We start from the raw sequence: 7,711 nt of genomic DNA, 5'->3' as shown, positions 1-7,711 counted from the left end.
AACACTACAGATCATCCCTGTTTCTCTGTTAGAGCAGTCATAACACTATAGATCACATCCCTGTTTCTCTATCTCTCCTGTTAGAGAGCAGTCATAACACTGCAGATCACATCCCTGTTTCTCCTGTTAGAGAGCAGTCATGACACTATAGATCACATCCCTGTTTCTCCTGTTAGAGAGCAGTCATAACACTACAGATCACATCCCTGTCTCTCCTGTTAGAGAGCAGTCATAACACTACAGATCACATCCCTGTCTCTCCTGTTAGAGAGCAGTCATAACACTACAGATCACATCCCTGTTTCTCTGTCTCTCCTGTTAGAGAGCAGTCATAACACTACAGATCACATCTCTGTCTCTCTGTCTCTCCTGTTAGAGAGCAGTCATAACACTACAGATCACATCTCTGTCTCTCTGTCTCTCTGTTAGAGAGCAGTCATAACACTACAGATCACATCCCTGTCTCTCCTGTTAGAGAGCAGTCATGATACTGCAGATCACATCCCTGTTTCTCTGTCTCTCCTGTTAGAGAGCAGTCATAACACTACAGATCACATCCCTGTTTCTCTGTCTCTCCTGTTAGAGAGCAGTCATAACACTACAGATCACATCCCTGTTTCTCCTTTTAGAGAGCAGTCATAACACTGCAGATCACATCCCTGTTTCTCCGTCGGAGAGCAGTCATAACACTACAGATCACATCCCTGTCTCTCCTGTTAGAGAGCAGTCATGATACTGCAGATCACATCCCTGTTTCTCTGTCTCTCCTGTTAGAGAGCAGTCATAACACTACAGATCACATCCCTGTTTCTCTGTCTCTCCTGTTAGAGAGCAGTCATAACACTACAGATCACATCCCTGTTTCTCCTGTTAGAGAGCAGTCATAACACAACAGATCACATCCCTGTTTCTCTGTCTCTCCTGTTAGAGAGCAGTCAGAACACTACAGATCACATCCTGTTTCTCTGTCTCTCCTGTTAGAGAGCAGTCATAACACTACAGATCACATCCCTGTTTCTCCTGTTAGAGAGCAGTCATGACACTGCAGATCACATCCCTGTCTCTCCTGTTAGAGAGCAGTCAGAACACTACAGATCACATCCCTGTTTCTCCTGTTAGAGAGCAGTCATGACACTGCAGATCACATCAATGTCTCTCCTGTTAGAGAGCAGTCATGACACTACAGATCACATCCCTGTTTCTCTGTCTCTCCTGTTAGAGAGCAGTCATAACACTATAGATCACATCCCTGTTTCTCCTGTTAGAGAGCAGTCATGACCCTGCAGATCACATCCCTGTTTCTCTGTCTCTCCTGTTAGAGAGCAGTCATGACACTACAGATCACATCTCTGTCTCTCCTGTTAGAGAGCAGTCATGACACTATAGATCACATCCCTGTTTCTCTGTCTCTCCTGTTAGAGAGCAGTCATAACACTGCAGATCACATCCCTGTCTCTCCTGTTAGAGAGCATTCAGAACACTACAGATCACATCCCTGTTTCTCTGTCTCTCCTGTTAGAGAGCAGTCATAACACTGCAGATCACATCCCTGTTTCTCCTGTTAGAGAGCAGTCATAACACTGCAGATCACATCCCTGTTTCTCTGTCTCTCCTGTTAGAGAGCAGTCATAGCACTACGGATCACATCCCTGTCTCTCCTGTTAGAGAGCAGTCATAACACTATAGATCACATCCCTGTTTCTCCTGTTAGAGAGCAGTCATGACACTGCAGATCACATCCCTGTTTCTCCTGTTAGAGAGCAGTCATGACACTGCAGATCACATCCCTGTCTCTCTGTCTCTCCTGTTAGAGAGCAGTCATGACACTACAGATCACATCCCTGTCTCTCTGTCTCTCCTGTTAGAGAGCAGTCAGAACACTACAGATCACATCCCTGTCTCTCTGTCTCTCCTGTTAGAGAGCAGTCATAACACTACAGATCACATCCCTGTTTCTCCTTTTAGAGAGCAGTCATAACACTACAGATCACATCCCTGTTTCTCCTGTTAGAGAGCAGTCATAACACTATAGATCACATCCCTGTTTCTCTATCTCTCCTGTTAGAGAGCAGTCATAACACTGCAGATCACATCCCTGTTTCTCCTGTTAGAGAGCAGTCATAACACTATAGATCACATCCCTGTTTCTCCTGTTAGAGAGCAGTCATAACACTACAGATCACATCCCTGTCTCTCCTGTTAGAGAGCAGTCATAACACTACAGATCACATCCCTGTCTCTCCTGTTAGAGAGCAGTCATAACACTGCAGATCACATCCCTGTTTCTCTGTCTCTCCTGTTAGAGAGCAGTCATAACACTACAGATCACATCTCTGTCTCTCTGTCTCTCCTGTTAGAGAGCAGTCATAACACTACAGATCACATCTCTGTCTCTCTGTCTCTCCTGTTAGAGAGCAGTCATAACACTACAGATCACATCCCTGTCTCTCCTGTTAGAGAGCAGTCATGATACTGCAGATCACATCCCTGTTTCTCTGTCTCTCCTGTTAGAGAGCAGTCATAACACTACAGATCACATCCCTGTTTCTCTGTCTCTCTGTTAGAGAGCAGTCATAACACTACAGATCACATCCCTGTTTCTCCTTTTAGAGAGCAGTCATAACACTGCAGATCACATCCCTGTTTCTCCGGTCGGAGAGCAGTCATAACACTACAGATCACATCCCTGTCTCTCCTGTTAGAGAGCAGTCATGATACTGCAGATCACATCCCTGTTTCTCTGTCTCTCCTGTTAGAGAGCAGTCATAACACTACAGATCACATCCCTGTTTCTCTGTCTCTCCTGTTAGAGAGCAGTCATAACACTACAGATCACATCCCTGTTTCTCCTGTTAGAGAGCAGTCATAACACAACAGATCACATCCCTGTTTCTCTGTCTCTCCTGTTAGAGAGCAGTCAGAACACTACAGATCACATCCCTGTTTCTCTGTCTCTCCTGTTAGAGAGCAGTCATAACACTACAGATCACATCCCTGTTTCTCCTGTTAGAGAGCAGTCATGACACTGCAGATCACATCCCTGTCTCTCCTGTTAGAGAGCAGTCAGAACACTACAGATCACATCCCTGTTTCTCCTGTTAGAGAGCAGTCATGACACTGCAGATCACATCAATGTCTCTCCTGTTAGAGAGCAGTCATGACACTACAGATCACATCCCTGTTTCTCTGTCTCTCCTGTTAGAGAGCAGTCATAACACTATAGATCACATCCCTGTTTCTCCTGTTAGAGAGCAGTCATGACCCTGCAGATCACATCCCTGTTTCTCTGTCTCTCCTGTTAGAGAGCAGTCATGACACTACAGATCACATCTCTGTCTCTCCTGTTAGAGAGCAGTCATGACACTATAGATCACATCCCTGTTTCTCTGTCTCTCCTGTTAGAGAGCAGTCATAACACTGCAGATCACATCCCTGTCTCTCCTGTTAGAGAGCATTCAGAACACTACAGATCACATCCCTGTCTCTCTGTCTCTCCTGTTAGAGAGCAGTCATAACACTACAGATCACATCCCTGTCTCTCCTGTTAGAGAGCAGTCATGATACTGCAGATCACATCCCTGTTTCTCTGTCTCTCCTGTTAGAGAGCAGTCATAACACTGCAGATCACATCTCTGTCTCTCCTGTTAGAGAGCAGTCATAACACTACAGATCACATCTCTGTCTCTCCTGTTAGAGAGCAGTCATAACACTACAGATCACATCCCTGTTTCTCTGTCTCTCCTGTTAGAGAGCAGTCATAACACTACAGATCACATCCCTGTTTCTCCTTTTAGAGAGCAGTCATAACACTGCAGATCACATCCCTGTTTCTCCGGTCGGAGAGCAGTCATAACACTGCAGATCACATCCCTGTCTCTCCTGTTAGAGAGCAGTCATAACACTACAGATCACATCCCTGTTTCTCCTGTTAGAGAGCAGTCATAACACAACAGATCACATCCCTGTTTCTCTGTCTCTCCTGTTAGAGAGCAGTCAGAACACTACAGATCACATCCCTGTTTCTCTGTCTCTCCTGTTAGAGAGCAGTCATAACACTACAGATCACATCCCTGTTTCTCCTGTTAGAGAGCAGTCATGACACTGCAGATCACATCCCTGTCTCTCCTGTTAGAGAGCAGTCAGAACACTACAGATCACATCCCTGTTTCTCCTGTTAGAGAGCAGTCATGACACTGCAGATCACATCAATGTCTCTCCTGTTAGAGAGCAGTCATGACACTACAGATCACATCCCTGTTTCTCTGTCTCTCCTGTTAGAGAGCAGTCATAACACTATAGATCACATCCCTGTTTCTCCTGTTAGAGAGCAGTCATGACCCTGCAGATCACATCCCTGTTTCTCTGTCTCTCCTGTTAGAGAGCAGTCATGACACTACAGATCACATCTCTGTCTCTCCTGTTAGAGAGCAGTCATGACACTATAGATCACATCCCTGTTTCTCTGTCTCTCCTGTTAGAGAGCAGTCATAACACTGCAGATCACATCCCTGTCTCTCCTGTTAGAGAGCATTCAGAACACTACAGATCACATCCCTGTCTCTCTGTCTCTCCTGTTAGAGAGCAGTCATAACACTGCAGATCACATCCCTGTCTCTCCTGTTAGAGAGCAGTCAGAACACTACAGATCACATCCCTGTCTCTCTGTCTCTCCTGTTAGAGAGCAGTCATAACACTGCAGATCACATCCCTGTCTCTCCTGTTAGAGAGCAGTCAGAACACTACAGATCACATCCCTGTCTCTCTGTCTCTCCTGTTAGAGAGCAGTCATGACACTACAGATCAAATCCCTGTCTCTCTGTCTCCCTGTTAGAGAGCAGTCATGACACTACAGATCACATCCCTGTCTCTCTGTCTCTCCTGTTAGAGAGCAGTCATAACACTACAGATCACATCCCTGTTTCTCCTGTTAGAGAGCAGTCAGAACACTACAGATCACATCTCTGTTTCTCCTGTTAGAGAGCAGTCATAACACTACAGATCACATCCCTGTCTCTCCTGTTAGAGAGCAGTCATAACACTACAGATCACATCTCTGTCTCTCTGTCTCTCCTGTTAGAGAGCAGTCATAACACTACAGATCACATCCCTGTTTCTCCTGTTAGAGAGCAGTCAGAACACTACAGATCACATCCCTGTTTCTCCTGTTAGAGAGCAGTCAGAACACTACAGATCACATCCCTGTCTCTCCTGTTAGAGAGCAGTCATAACACTACAGATCACATCCCTGTTTCTCCTGTTAGAGAGCAGTCAGAACACTACAGATCACATCCCTGTCTCTCCTGTTAGAGAGCAGTCATAACACTACAGATCACATCCCTGTTTCTCCTGTTAGAGAGCAGTCATGACACTACAGATCACATCCCTGTTTCTCTGTCTCTCCTGTTAGAGAGCAGTCATAACACTACAGATCACATCCCTGTCTCTCTGTCTCTCCTGTTAGAGAGCAGTCATAACACTACAGATCACATCTCTGTCTCTCCTGTTAGAGAGCAGTCATAACACTACAGATCACATCCCTGTTTCTCTGTCTCTCCTGTTAGAGAGCAGTCATAACACTGCAGATCACATCTCTGTCTCTCCTGTTAGAGAACAGTCATGACACTGCAGATCACATCCCTGTCTCTCCTGTTCGAGAGCAGTCATAACACTACAGATCACATCCCTGTCTCTCTGTCTCTCCTGTTAGAGAGCAGTCATAACACTACATATCACATCCCTGTCTCTCTGTCTCTCCTGTTAGAGAGCAGTCATAACACTACAGATCACATCCCTGTTTCTCCTGTTAGAGAGCAGTCATAACACTGCAGATCACATCCCTGTTTCTCCTGTTAGAGAGCAGTCATAACACTGCAGATCACATCCCTGTTTCTCCTGTTAGAGAGCAGTCATAACACTACAGATCACATCTCTGTTTCTCCTGTTAGAGAGCAGTCATAACACTACAGATCACATCCCTGTCTCTCCTGTTAGAGAGCAGTCATAACACTACAGATCACATCTCTGTCTCTCTGTCTCTCCTGTTAGAGAGCAGTCATAACACTACAGATCACATCCCTGTTTCTCCTGTTAGAGAGCAGTCATGACACTACATATCACATCTCTGTCTCTCTGTCTCTCCTGTTAGAGAGCAGTCATAACACTACAGATCACATCTCTGTCTCTCTGTCTCTCCTGTTAGAGAGCAGTCATAACACTACAGATCACATCCCTGTTTCTCCTGTTAGAGAGCAGTCATGACACTACATATCACATCTCTGTCTCTCTGTCTCTCCTGTTAGAGAGCAGTCAGAACACTACAGATCACATCCCATATGATATACTATGATATACTATGTATTAGGATATACTATGATACATTATGATACACTATGTTACATTATGATACACTATGTATGAGGATACACTATGATACACTATGATACACTATGATACACTATGATACACTATGTATGAGGATACACTATGATACACTATGATACACTATGATACACTATGTATGAGGATACACTATGATACACTATGATACACTATGATACACTATGATACACTGTGATACACTATGATACACTATGATACACTATGATACACTATGATACACTATGTATGAGGATACACTATGATACACTATGATACACTGTGATACACTATGATACACTATGATACACTATGATACACTATGATACAATATGATACACTGTGATACACTATGATACACTATGATACACTGTGATACACTATGATACACTATGATACACTGTGATACACTATGATACACTATGATACACTATGATACACTGTGATACACTGTGATACACTATGATACACTATGATACACTATGATACACTATGATACACTGTGATACACTATGATACACTATGATACACTATGATACACTATGATACACTGTGATATGTATAACATGACTCTCTCCCTCTCATCCCAACCCTCCCTCCCTCCCTCCCTCCTCCTCCCTCCCTCCCTCCCTCCCTCCCTCCCTCCCCTCCCTCCCTCCCTCCCTCCCCTCCCTCCTTCCTTCCCCTCCCTCCCTCCCTCCCTCCCTCCCTCCCTCCCTCCCTCCCTCCCTCCCTCCCTCCCTCCCTCCCCCTCTCCCCAGGGGATGATAAACCTGGTGTTGGAGTGTATCGATCGTCTCCACGTGTACAGCAGCGCGGCTCATTTTGCTGAGGTGGCGGGCAGGGAGGCCGGGGAGGCCTGGAGATCCACGCTGAACTCGTTATATGAGCTCCTGGGTGAGGAGTGGAGCAGCTGAATACTGCAACCTCAGGGCCTTTAGAAACACACGCTGTCCAGTTCTCCCACAGCTCCTCCTGTACACTAACACCGCTTACACAGGGGGCCTGACCCCAGCACAGAACTGTTACGCTGTACAACACTCATTAACATGTATCACCAGGTTACACAGGGGGCCTGACCCCCAGCACAGAACTGTTACGCTGTACAACACTCATTAACAGGTATCGCCAGGTTACACAGGGGCTGACCCCCCCAGCACAGAACTGTTACGCTATACAACACTCATTAACATGTATCCAGGTTACACAGGGGGCCTGACCCCCAGCACAGAGCTGTTATGCTATACAACACTCATTAACATGTATAGCCAGGTTACACAGGGGGCCTGACCCCCCAGCACAGAACTGTTACGCTGTACAACACTCATTAACATGT

General features: G+C 45.5%; 1 pseudogene; it reads left to right on the top strand.

Moving 5' to 3' along the window:
- Window positions 1-7,139: 7,139 nt before the first annotated feature.
- The window catches only part of LOC127924390 (ryanodine receptor 2-like), a 63,241-nt pseudogene continuing 62,669 nt past the window's right edge, over window positions 7,140-7,711 (top strand).

This window comes from Oncorhynchus keta, unplaced genomic scaffold, assembly GCF_023373465.1.
Source record: "Oncorhynchus keta strain PuntledgeMale-10-30-2019 unplaced genomic scaffold, Oket_V2 Un_contig_3987_pilon_pilon, whole genome shotgun sequence".
NCBI lineage: Eukaryota > Metazoa > Chordata > Actinopteri > Salmoniformes > Salmonidae > Oncorhynchus > Oncorhynchus keta.
Note: the sequence above shows the minus strand (reverse complement) of the source record. Positions and strands in the feature narration are given on the sequence as shown.